Here is a 14,365-nt window from a genome sequence, read left to right as displayed (position 1 = left end):
TTTGGGAATGCATAGTCACGTCACGTAATTTACAGCTACAGGATTAGGTATCGGTTGTGGAGTTTTCGATGTCATCTTTGTACGTTCTTCGAGTGGTACATAGGTATTTTATATGTACGGTACACCTCAAGAACTGTATCGAGATGCTGCCGAAATTCATCCTCGTCAAAATCTAATCTTACGTAGCCGTAAATTACGTGACATGACTATACATTCCCGAATGGGATAGGGCCCTTACCGGAGGCATAAGGTGACATTAAGATTTAGTAAGACGTTGTTGTGATTGTTGTGCTGTGACTGTGGTTCCAGGATTTAGGAGCATGAGGTGGATATAGAATTCGAATGGATACGCAGACGAATACTTGGATGGAATCGATGATTTTATTGACTTTGCACGTACATGCAACCCGGGTGCAACTAGAATCCAGTGTCCTTGTAGGAGTTGTAACAGCATGTTGTGGGAGACAATTGAAAATGTTCGATTTCATTTAGTAAGGAATGGAATGATTGAGACATATAGCACTTGGAACCATCACGGGGAACAATTAGACAATGCTTTGTCTTCAAGGGCCACAATAGTGAACAATGTTGAACCTATTGTGGATTCTAATAAACAAGTCATGAATATTATAAATGATGCTTTTCCATTTGCATCAACCAACATTAATCAAGAAGGGGAAGATGACGTGCCTACACCAATGGACAGTGCAGAGTTCGAACAATATGAAAAACTGTTTAAAAATGCCAACCAAGAGTTATACCCGGGGTATGAGAGCTTTTCCGTTCTCACAGCCATTGTGGAGCTAATGCATGAAAAAATAAAGTACCATATGTCGAACTTGTGTTTCGGTTACTTTTTGGGGGTTTTCAAGAGAATACTTCTAATGGACAATTGTTTGCCGAAAGACTATAGACACGTGCAAAAGGTGTTGAATAGTCTTGGAGTGGGTTATGAAAAAAATTCACACTTGCAAAAACAACTGCATGTAATTCTACAAAGAGTATGAAACATTTGATACATGCCCTATATGCAATGAGTCGAGGTTCAAAATGACATTTCAGAATAGAATGACTAAGATCTCACAAAAATTCATGTGTTATCTACCCCTGAAACGTAGGTTGCAGCAATTGTATATGATGATACATGCTGCTACAGACATGAGATAGGATAAGGAAAAACGGATAGACGACGATGTGATGCGGCATCCTACAGATGGGGAGGCATGGAAAGAGTTCGATGGAACATTCCCTAAGTTTGTTGCTGATCCCCAAAATGTTAGATTGAGACTTGCCACTAATAGATTCAATCCGTACGGAGTTCTAAACCAACACCATAGCACTTGCCCAATTTTTGTATTCCCATATAATTTACCGTCATAGAAATGCATGAAAAAAGAATACATGATGATGTTTGTTTTGATAACTAAGGATCCTGGCAAGTCAATCGATGTTTACTTAAGGCCATTGGTTGATGAGCTCAAGGATTTATAGACAAACAGTGTGTGCACGTACGATAAATTCACTGGAAGATGTTCACTTTGGGAGCAGCAGTTATGTGGATTGTGAATAATTTTCCCTCATATGCAACGGTTTCTGGGTTGAGCACAAAGGATTATATGGCATGCCTTGTATGCAAGGAAGATATAACTTCTGGTTGGCACGCTGAAAAATTTTGTTACCTTGGTCATCGGAGATGGTTGCCATGGGACCACGAGTAGCGGGAAAATGATAAAGAGTTCGACGGGAACACAGAGCGTCGCCTCAGACCTAGAGAATGGTCCGGTGATGAGATCTTGGAACAACTTAACCGTTTGGATTTTGCTCCGTTTGGAAAAACAGTTAGTCGGACCAGACCTTCTACACATTTGAACTGGACGCACAAGCCTATGTTTTTTGAGCCTCAAGCACAATCTTGATGTTATGCATGTTGAGAAAAATGTCTTTGACACATTGATGGGCACGACTGTAGATATCAAGGGCAAGACAAAGGACATGACCAAAGCTCATCTTGATTTGAAAAGAATGGGCATACAAAGGGGTTTCTGGATGAACAAGGACAGTGATAAACCTAGAAGGGATCTTGCATTTTTTTTTCCATGAAACCGAATGACAAAAAAGATTTTCTAAAGTTTGTATTGTCTGTAAAGTTTCCTGATGGGTATGCTTCTAATATCGCACGTTGCGTAAATGTTGACGGGGGTAAATTTGTTTGACTAACGAGCCATGACTGCCATGCATTTATACAACGCCTACTTCCTGTGGGTATTCGACACCTATTACCGAAAGATGTAGTGAAACCAATTATATTGTTGTCCAGATTTTTTTCCCAACTGACGGAAAAAACGTTGCGAAAGACAGACATTAATCAGTTGCACCATGACATTATCCAAGTCGTATGCAAGTTTGAGATGATATTCCATCCAGCTTTCTTACCAAATATGATCCGCGTGATGGTTCATTTGTGAGAAGAGAAATTACTTGCTGGTCCTGTCAACTATCACTGGATGTATCCAATAGAAAGGTATATAATTCTCATCAATTGTTTATGCATCCTTATCCCACGCTTGCTAATTTGTATCATATCGTTTAATTTTGGCAGGCTTCTCAGAGAGCTGAAAAAAAATGTACGCATCATAGCGAAGCCCGAAGGATCAATTATAGAAGCTTGGGTTCAATATAAGTCGCTTACTTTATGTGGAATGTATTTAAAAGATGTGGAGACGGCTTTCAATCATCCTCAGTGCAATAATGACAGAGGTGTGAGAAATGAGAAACTTTCTGTTTTTACCGAAAGCGCACGACCCTTTGGAGATCCTGTATGAGGAGAGTCGTTTTCCAGAAATAACATGGAGGTAGCGCATTGGTTCGTACTGAACAATTGTGATGAGATAATGGCATACTTATACGAGTATGAAGAGATGATGAAGCGAGAACATTCATCCCATTTGTATGTCAAGAAACACCGTGAATTGTTTCCACAATGATTTTTGGAATATGTAAGTTATAAGTGTTATGTATTTGACATATATATTGTAGTATTTAATTTTCTCAAACTAATATGTGAATGTTTTTGTATAATATTAGATGAATAAGTTGAAATCATCGAATTCCCCCACTTACAGCGAAGAGTTATATAACTTGGTGTTCGGCACGATTCGTGCTGAATTGTTCTCAGGTTGCCATGTTAATAGCGTCAAGTTTTTGGGGACTGCACGAGATGACAAGTTATTTATGCAAAACAACGGTGTCCATGTCCCAAGTGGAGGCTAAAGTACGGACATTGATTTCTATGGCAAACTCACAACTGTCGTGCAATTGCTTTACAAAGACCGATACCAAGTGATCATGTTTAAGTGTCGATGGTTTGATACAAACCCAAATAGACAGGGACCTGTTAAAATTGACAATGGCTTACTATCTGTGAACATTAACATAACTTGGTATAATGATGACCCTTACATTTTGGCAAACATGACAACACAGATTGTGTATCTAGATGACCCAAAAGCCGGCAGCAGTTGGAAAGTTGTTCAAAAGATGGATCACAGGAACGTGTATGCTATACCAGAACTCCCAACTGACAACGATGTCAACAACATCGCTGACTAGCGTTTAGAATCTTCAATGGAAAATTATGCGGAAACACTTCGAGATACAAATATTATACAATAACCGTTTCATATATAAGGAGTGTCTTCAATCGAAATACCGATTTAGTCAATTACAATTGACCTCGATGATCTTCCGCGATAAGATGTTGCAGTTCTAGAGAAGGAGGATTGGGAGACCGAAAGTGATGATAGCGACGATAACGAAAGTTATTATAATTCAAATGATGAATAATGCAATTTATTTGCAACTTGCCATGTGAAACATAGTAAAAGAAATTTTTTGTAATTTAATTATGTTAGTGTAAAGATTTTGGCAAATATGCTTGTTTGAATATATGTAGTTATATTCAAACCTTATATATGTGGAGAAATGAAACATTGTTAAATAAATTGAGCTATAAAAGAAAATGAGAAATGAAAATAAATTGAGCTATAAAACGTTGTTAAATAAATATATCCAAATCCATTTGGTAATATTTTTTAAAAAATTTTTAGAGAACATTTTCAAAAAATGAAAATGAGAAACAAACCTTAACATTCCCCTAGCAAAATAAAAGAAAAAATATATGAAAATGAGAAACAAACCTTAATATTTATTTGGCTCCAAATACTTGCGCGACGACTTTACTCTCGTCGCGTAAAGTTGTAATTTTTCCTGACGACTTTATTCTTGTCGCGTAAAGTGGTAATTTTGAGCAACGACTTTATTCTCGTCGTATAAAGTTGTAATTTTGCTCAACCACTTCATTCTCGTCATGTAAAGTTGTAATTTTGCGTGACGACTATAGTTACGTGAAATTGTAATTTTGCGAGACAACTATAGTTCTCGTCACGTAAAGTTGTAATTTTGCGCAACCAAATTCACCATTTGTGCGACGAAATTTATCCTTTAAAGTTTCAGCGACGAATGAGTTGGTTGTATTGAGTGATTGAGCAATTAATTACTATCTTCTTTTTCGTTGGTCAGGTCAAATAATTACACTTTAAATCCGAGTAAATTGATCACCACCAAATCACATAGAAACAGAACAGAAACACAAGTTTTTCTAGCTGGGAGAGAACTGGGAAGACAATGAAAGAAATATATTCTGAAACTACAGATTTGTTCCTTCAACTTTAAAACACAACTTAAAGCTTTGAAACACATCACAAAGCTTTTGAACTTCAAGTCTTCAACCATGACTTCTCTTCGCAGGATGATGATTCTAGTGATGATGCTTCTCTTGAAATCTTAGACAAATTTCCACCATGCCCAAGAAAATCAAAGGATAAATCTTCGTTGCCATGTCCTCGGCCTCACAAGAAAAAAAGAACAAGTTCAAGTGGTAAAGCACAAAACAACATTAACTTACAAGGGTCCAAATCAGAAATGAAATTTATGGAATATTCATTTGGTTTTCCATGTTTTGTATTGTTGCCTTTTCATCATCAATTATTTCTATTATTTCACAATACTTGCATTATTTTTAATATGATTCATCAGTAATTTTTATAATCATTCTTTAAAAATAAAAAACTTTGCGCGACGCCAGAGAATCATACGTCGCACAAAATCTTGCGGGACGCACCGTTTCATCGCTCAACCTAACTTTGAGCGATGCCAAGTCATCCTACGTCACGCAACATAACTTTGAATGACGCCAAGGCATCCTATGTTGTGCAATGTTATAATTTTCGAGGGTTTAGGGTTTAGGGTTCATGGTTCATGGTTTAGGGTTTGTGCAATGCCAGTATATTGTTACCCGCAAGTTGGTGAAACTTTTGGTGAAATTATTACCTTGCGCGACGGTTTACTTTCGTCGTCGCGCAAGTTCGTGAAAATTTTCTATTAAAAAAAAAAACGCAAGTACAGACCCCTCAGTTCCTCTCTCTCCTTTGACCCCTCCCCCTCTCGATACTCCCTCCCTCCATAACCACCACATCCAACCACCTCAACCCACAAATCTGACGCAAGAAGGACCGGGCCGCCACCACCTTCGAACCCCAGCCCTTTCCTTGCCATCACCGTCACGCCTGCCGCCAGAAACCTCCTGGAGTGGGGCCGGTTTTGACAGATTTTCGCCAGCCTTGTTCTCTCTCCTCCGGAAACCAAACCGGACGTGTGAGGTATGGTTTCTCGACTATTTTTCGTACTCTATCGGATGGTTGGGTAGGATTTGATCAATTTCTAGTTTTGGTATCTCGATTTTTAACCCTAAGTTTGGCCGATTGTTAATTGAAATTCTGGCCACTTCCGACCATTTTTCGGGGTAGGTCGAAGAAGAAAAGTGGCTCCAATTGATGTTATGAACCTAGGGTAGGAAGCTTGGCCCTTAATTTTGAAAATATTCCGGCAATCGTTATTGCTTTGGACACCTACACGCTGCCGACACGTGTGGCGGCGCATGGGCACTGTAACAGAGGGGCTTTGTGTCCCAGTACGATCCCCTAGTTGTCACGAGCACGTAGGTGTGCTCGGATTTCAATTTGGTTACTGTTTGAGTCTCAAACGGATTTCGCCTATTGTGTGATTTCCTGGTTTGATATATTCGAACCGTTTGATCGAACTCAAACTCACGTATGTTGTATCTTGTATTTCTAGAATTGTATAAGATTCGACGGATCATGGATCGGAGTCCAGGATACTCCGAAATCGCGAATCCTAGGGCAAGATATGCTTTAATTAATTAGATTCTTAATGAAATTGCAAATGCTTAGATTATATCTTGGTAAATTGGATTAATTTTTGTGTTTGTTAATTAATGAAGATTCTTATATATTTTTGTTTTATTAGTTGTTGGGATTTTTCTTTTTCTTTTATTAGACATTGGCCCCATTTTAAAAAAAATTTAATAAATGTTTAAATGGTGTTAGACCATATATTAGAGTAACTATGTTTTTAACTTTGGATGCTTGTTCCTAGGGCAAGATGTCAAACCTTATTAGAAGTCGTAAGGCGGTGACGACTGCACTAAGTTCGCCTCCCCCAGCTATGCTGTCAGTTGCCACTGCTCCAGTACAGATGGACCACATGCCGATTAATCCCGGGGTCTCCCATGCATAGGCGTCATCAGTGTCATTAGTGGCGCAACCTGTTAGGGCCAAGCAGGGTCACTGTCCCCCGGGCACGACCGACACAACATCGACAGACGGTACTGGTGTGTCGGGGTCATAACCAGGTAAAGATTTCCCTGAACTCCAGCTGTTTTGGACCAATATTTTAGTAGGATTTGTTATTTAATGTTGATTTTATATTTCTTTGAAGCTAAGAAGAACACCTGGGGTCCTTGTTCCTAGTTGAAGACGGCGAAGGTCACCCGGGTGACCAACAGTCGTATCAACATTGGATACGACGAGCGGCATCGGGCTGCACCAACTGCGGAATTGCATAGCTCATTGGCACACGACGAAATGGAAGTCTTGGAAGGTCATGCCTGACGAGATGAGGACAGAGGTGCGTGGACAGTCGTCGATATGTATCCTACCTTTTAATTGTTTTCCCTTCAAACTTTATATATTTCTATTACTTAATGTATGTAATTAATTTATTGCAGATGAACTATAATTTAGAAAACCTCGACGATGGGTCATTGGTGTACGTCAACAGACTCTTTGCTGAGAGGTACAAGCAGTGGAAGAGCGACCTGCACCACCATTTTCAGGCATTTGATGATCCGCAGGTCGCTCTTCAAGACGGTTCCCCGAAAGAGCTTGAGGGGCTGGAGGATAGTTGGGCGTGGCTCTGCGGTCATTTTCAAGAGTCCGATTATGTGGTTTTTTTTTTAATATTAAGTTAAAAATTATTACATGTTTCTTACTAATGTTTATTTAATTTTTTATATTTTATTTCAATTTCAACTAATACGTTTGTTTTTGGTATAACAGAAGAAGGGGAAAGCAAATAAGGGCAACAGGGACAAGAAGACTCTTCTCCACCATTCAGGTTCCAGGCCCTTCTCATATAGGATGGAGGCGCGGCGGTGGGTAATAATAAAGTCGTTTATATTCAATTTTTAATATGTCATTAATATTAATTTGTTTTTTTCGTACTAACATTTTTCTTCTCTTATTCAATTAGGGGGGGTCCAAATTCCCAAAGATCGACGTTTATGTTCGACCTAGGAATGAGTCAGCAGAGTCCCTTCATGTAAGTATTCTTTAATTTTAATTATTATCTTATGCATTCAAGTTTCATGGTTATTATATGAATGTTTTAATTAATATTTTATGTTATATTAAACAGGTGACAATGATGGAGAAGAGCCAGTTGGTTCTTCAGGAGTCCGCCTCCCAACTTCCTCCTGATACTCCGCTTGAGTTTGTGGATCCTCCACAGGATGCAGGGTTTCAGATCCTGACGGAAACCTTGGATCAGACTCTCGGGAGGAGGCCAGGGACATATTGTCGAGGGATGGGGAATGCTCGGCTGCGGGAACCTAGACTCCGTTCATCATCGCAGTCAAACAGTCAGGTGACTGCTTTGACAGCAATGGTGGCCGAGCTTAAGGGTCAGTTATCTGTGCTTCTAGAGTCCCTCGCTCGGTCCAGCATTCCAATCCCTCATTTTGGTCCCTCATCGACCTCCGAGCCCCTTCAACCCGAGCATGGCCACCACACCTTTGCCCCTGTCGACAATGTCCAGACCTTCGAGCCGCATTTGCCAGACGACCAAGTAGATTTTGGAACATTGTTTGATTAGTTTTTTACTTTCATAATTACATTTTAAACATTTCTCTTGTACTATACATTTATATTATTTTATAATTAAAAAAATTCTCTTCATTACATTTTTTTTATTGCAATTTCATTTTATTACAACAACAACAAAAAAAATCAAAATTACGGTGCTGTATTCACTTAAGATTTTAAAAGAGTTAAATGTTGTTATAAAGTTTATAGAGTTCAACATATTTCAATTGATTTCAATAAACTCCACATAGAGTTTGATTGAATTTCAAGATTGATTTTAATGGTGTTTGTTAGAGTTTTATTATAGATTTTAAAAGAGTTGATTAGAGTTCTAAAATGTTTTTTTCTTTTTTTCTTTTTATTTTAGGGCTGTTTATCGTTTTTCTAGATTTTCAAAAGAGAAAAGTACCTTTACAAAGACATTTTGTAAAGAACATTCAAACCATATACATCCAAAGAAAATAAATAAAAAAAGGGTATCTATTGCTCATCTTTGACTCCCGTCATTCATAGCATCTCTCCACATATATATACATAGATATGAAGATAATTTTTTCCTCTTTGTTTTGGCATGGACTGGATATACATAGATACTGTACCCCAAAAAAAAAAACAAAAAAAACAAAAAAAAGATGACTATAGATCGATGAAGAAGGCTATCATCTATATATGATATGATGAATAGAAACAAAAACAAAAACAAAAAACAGAAAAACAGCAACTAAAAATAATAATAATAATAATAATAATAATAATAATAACAGCAACCAAAAATAATAATAATAACAGCAACTCTTGACAAGCACACACGCTATATGATATATGCTACTGTTCGATGATTATAGATTGATGAAGAGGGCCTTGGTCGAACAGATTGACAAACACACACGTTATATGATACATATATATGCTACTGTTCATATATGAAAGAGGAGATTTGTTCATATATGCTACGTTATATGATCCATCCATATATGAAAACGTGAAAAGAGGAGATTTTTTACCTTCACTTGACAAGCACACACGTTCAAGGACTAGAAAGCGTAGAGCACGTTCAAAGTTTCTAGGGTTGACATAAGATTTGTAGGGCCTTTTGTATTTATACTTATCACTTTAATTTCTAAGGAAATCGGGCAACTTATTAATTCCTTCAAAATAAATTACTTTTTGAATACACCTAAATTTTGTTTGATTTTTAAAAAATCATAATTGAATACACCTAGATTTCGATGTATTTTTTAAATATCAATTGAAATTTGAATTGAATACACCCAAACTTTTACAAACTCTTTTAAAATCTAAATTGAATACACCCAAACTTTTAAACTCTTTTAAACTCTTTTAAAATCTTAATTGAATACCCCCCCTTCCCCCTTAATTTTTTTTTTTTAAAAAAAACATAAAATTTAATTTAAATAAAAAAATATTTTATTTTGCTCGATGAAACTCTTTTTGTCCCGCCAATTCACGTTTTTACAAAATACAAAAACGTAAAACTAAATTTAAAATATATATATTTTATTTTTGTGCGATGAAAGTTTTCGTCTCACGAAAAAGAAAATGCGACTAAGACAATTTCGTCATGCAACAAAAGTCGTCACGCAAATGTTTGTGACACGAACAGGTCCCTACATTTCTGCGCGATGAATATACACCGTTGCGCTGTGTACTCGCAACGAACATGCTGTCATCGCTCAAAGGTTTGAGAGACGAACAATTGTGTCGTCCCTAAACTTTTTGTGCAACGAAGGTTATCCGTCACTCAGTTTTTCGCGACCAATTAAAAAACTTGGTTGCACAAAGTCTTTCTTCACGATCTTTGCCCGACAGATTCAGCGCCACGAAGTTTTTGTCGGGCTGAAATTTGTGCGACTCAAATGTATTTTGCATGACCAAATGCTCTTCGTCGCGCAAATTGTAAAATATAGTAGTGAGTGAGCTTGTCCAGTTATCCTGTTTCAAAATCATGCGTGTCAAAATTGTTAGGTATATATATAATTTATCAAACAACAAATGATGAAGGGAAAATTTTATATATATATATATATATATATATATAAACGTGAAAATAAAATTTTCAATATATATATGCTGAAGCTTGTATTTTTGAGTTTATTTACCTGATGATCACTTGTATTTTTGACATGATAAAGCTTGTAGTTAAAAAGGAGGTGATGATCTCTTATATTTCCGGAACGCACTCGGTTGTTCCAATTGATCTTCCCCAACGGGATTGCTTGGAAGATACCATAAAAGCACAGATTGAAGAAAGGGATGAAGTGGTGAAATGCTTAAAAGGGCGTCTAGTGTTTATTTATATATAAGTGTATACCCCTCTGGTGAATCACAAATTCGATTTATGAAGACCATCAGGTTCGTCATCAGCATCGCTTTCCTCTTCATCTTCACCACCTAGGGTTTCTGAAGCTACCCTACACATCCTAATTACCAAGTAACTACCAAGCAAGGCCTAAGAGTTTTTGTTTATGCAGAAACAAACTCAAGGTTGAATAAATTTATAGGTAGGAAAGAATGGGGTTATGTTCCTCCTGTATCTACTTGTGCCTGTGTGGGTTTCTTTAAATTTTTTCTGTACAGTTTTTCCTTATCCGCTTATTATTTTCTCCTGTGTTTTGGTATGCTATTTAATTGACCAATTTTGTTTTTACTTTTTTTTTAAAGCTGGAAGAAAATAAAAATATTTACATCATTGTGCTATATTGAAAAGAATATATTTGAATTTTTTTTATATAGTTTTTTATAGAGAGAGATTTTAAAATTTTATGGCAACAAATATTGAGTATTCTTTCTTTAGAAGCTCTATGTAAACATGTTACTCTTTTTTTTATTTTTTTTATGAAGCTTTATTCTTTTGTATCTAGTGATTGTATGTTCATTCTTAAGAGATCGTGTTTGCATATATTAAAATTTAAAACTAAATTAAATAAAGAAAGTTGAAAAAAATTTAAAGAACTCGAAGAAATATTTAATTAGCAAAAAAGAAAATTGAAACAATATGAAAAGTATCACGTGCATGGCAATACACGTAAAGAAAATTGAAACAATATGTAAATATATGATTTGCAATATATATATATATATATATATATATATATACAGAGAGCTTCCATTGAGGGATCTCTCAAATAAGCTTATTTGAGGGACACCCCTTGTAGGCCCCACTCCGGATTGTATTTCACTAATCCAAACCGTCTCTTTTGTAGATACTCATTCAAAGATCATCTCTACAAAAAATCACTTGAATCCGATATCATGTGACCACTCAATTGAGTTATTGAAATTTTAGTACTTTTCTTAAAGCACCGTGTTCATTGATTTTGTAAGACACAATTGGATGTCGAAACGGTTTCCGATTTGTCTAATTTTTTATAAGGATGATCTATGAATGAATACCTAAAAATTAGATGGTTTGGATTATTGGGAAAAGAATTGTAGGGTACCCTAAAGGGCGTCCCTCAAATAAAATTATTTAAGGGATCCCTCAATAGAAGGGGACTGTATATATATATATATATATATATATATACAGAGAGCTTCCATTGAGGGATCCCTCAAATAAGCTTATTTGAGGGACACCCCTTGTAGGGCCCACTCCAGATTGTATTTCACTAATCCAAACCGTCTATTTTGTAGATACTCATTCAAAGATCATCTCTACAAAGAATCACTTGAATCTGATATCATTTGATCATTCAATTGAGTTCTTGAAATTTTAGTACTTTCTTGAAGTACCGTGTTCATTGATTTTGTAGGACACAATTAGATATCGAAACTGTTTTCGATTTGTCTAATTTTTTGTAAGGATGATCTATGAATTAAGACCTAAAAAATAAATTGTTTGGATCGTTGAAAAAAAATTTATAGGGTACCCTAAAGGGCGTCCCTCAAATAAAATTATTTGAGGGATCCCTCAATAGAAGGGGACTGATATATATTATATAAATCTCTAGTAGAATTTTCAAAACTTAGTAGTGGATTATAATAATTTCATTATAAAGTACTTACCCCAACATCCTCAGCAAAAGTTCAACTATAAACGTCCATTGAACAAAACAAAGATATAATGATATTTATTCCTTATTATGTGGAATTGGACCTACAATGTACACACTTAAATCTGCCATATATGCAAAGGACCCACTAGTGTAGTGGCTTAGATTATTTACTCCCTCAGGCAAGGTCCTGGGCTCGAGTCCTAGCATCTGTGTAGTGTGTGTGAGTTTAGTATGCTATCGCCCTTCTTAATAGGAAAAGTCCTCAATAAAAAATTATGCCATATATAAATTCACCGTATATAAAGCATGTTCATCACTTCAGTTTTGTTTCAAGTATTAAATTGAATCCAAATCTAATATATTTGAGATGTTTTTATCAAAACCAACAATGATTCATCTGAGTCTTTTATTATTCTCCCATTTTGTGCATGCCGCCTTTGGAGGCTCTATCGCTCTTTATATGGGGCATAAGTGTTTTAATCAGCTAGAATTTCTAATTAATGACCGTTATTCAGTATACTTGAATAGCATAATGATACATTTATCTAAAAAAATAATGTATGGATATCAAAGTGGCTCCAGAGGCATCAGGAAACAATCATGTTCATGGGCTAGCGCAATGTAGGAGTTACAGTTCAAGCTCAGTCTGCACAGCTTGTCTCTTAGATTTGCAAGCGAAAAGATTCGCAAGCTCTGTCCCAACAAGTTCATGAGTTGGTTGATAATTCCTTAATTTTTTAGCAAAAAGTTCATGAGTTGATAGCCCAATTATGTATAATGGCTTTTGTTAGTGAGTTATGCTTATAACAATTTACGGCTGGGGTATCAAACAATACAATTTATGGTGCTTAATGTACGGGGACCTTTTAGAGTAGAATGTAAGAACTGCTTTTCAAACGGGCCCTAAACGAAATGTAAATAAGTTGTTAAAGTAAAATCCCTAAAATTCACTATAAGAATCAAAAGCAAATAGAACCAGAGAAGTAACCAGCGCAAAGATAAACCAAGAGTTGAAGGAGATTTCAAACGGTGGAGTATTTGGACTATTAATTTTGCACGGCATGTATGACCCATATTACGGGGGCACGACAAAGAAGGCTCGGATTAAGGAATCACGTTATCACATGGAGTACTCTTCTCTTGATGATTAGGATTACAACAGAATCTAATGCCATGCACAAAATTGATATGCATGGTAATTAACGTGATAGCTTCGTGAACCTAAAGAGGTTTTTTTATTTTATAAAAACCCTAGAGAGATATAATTAATTTATAGCGTTTTTATCACAAATGGCCTCTAAACATCTTCCATTTCTTCATTTTTGTCATCAAATCTTCAAATTATTAATCAAAGAGGTCCCTGAAATTTTGATTCACCCATCAATTTCGCTTGTATTCATTAAAACTTTCCTCAAAACTAGTATCGTTCATCACGTAACAAGCTTTAAATGCATATTTTTCATTAATAAAAATAGATGAACAGCCTACAGACAAAATAAAATATACATCATATGGTCAACAGCGTCACATTCTCTCTATTTATGATTTGACAATGAGGTTCCATCAAGGAGAGAGCAAATGGTATTGTTGACCAAAGACCTTCTTCTTTTCTTTTCTTTTTCAATGAAGAAATCCCAATGTTTTATAAGTAAACTCTGATGACTAAGATTCAACTCAATAAATAACTTAAATATGATTTATTGTACTTTTCATATTTCAAAAGTAACCATAATTAAAGCTTACCCTATTATGTGGGTGTATTAAATGTTGTTTTCTCAATTTATTGTGTTGATTTCTTTCCTCCTAAATTTGCAGTTTTTTACAAATTTGGCTACTCACACATCAATTTTTTAAAATTTAAAAATATTTGGCACATACAATCCCACATGAGGATTAAACGTTGTGCCTATATATTAATGCAGTCACAATTTTTTTATTTTTTGGGGTAAGTAATAGGTGTGTAAAACGGGCCGCGCCATTCAGTTTTTCTAGTCTTGCCGTGCCAGCTTAGTCCATTTTTTAAAATAGTGAACCTCCTGACCCAAAGCCCAAGTCTATTTCATCACGGGC

The sequence above is a fragment of the Prunus persica genome, chromosome G3, assembly GCF_000346465.2.
Source record: "Prunus persica cultivar Lovell chromosome G3, Prunus_persica_NCBIv2, whole genome shotgun sequence".
NCBI lineage: Eukaryota > Viridiplantae > Streptophyta > Magnoliopsida > Rosales > Rosaceae > Prunus > Prunus persica.
The sequence above is the reverse complement of the archived record's forward strand: the minus strand, read 5'-3'. Positions refer to the sequence as shown.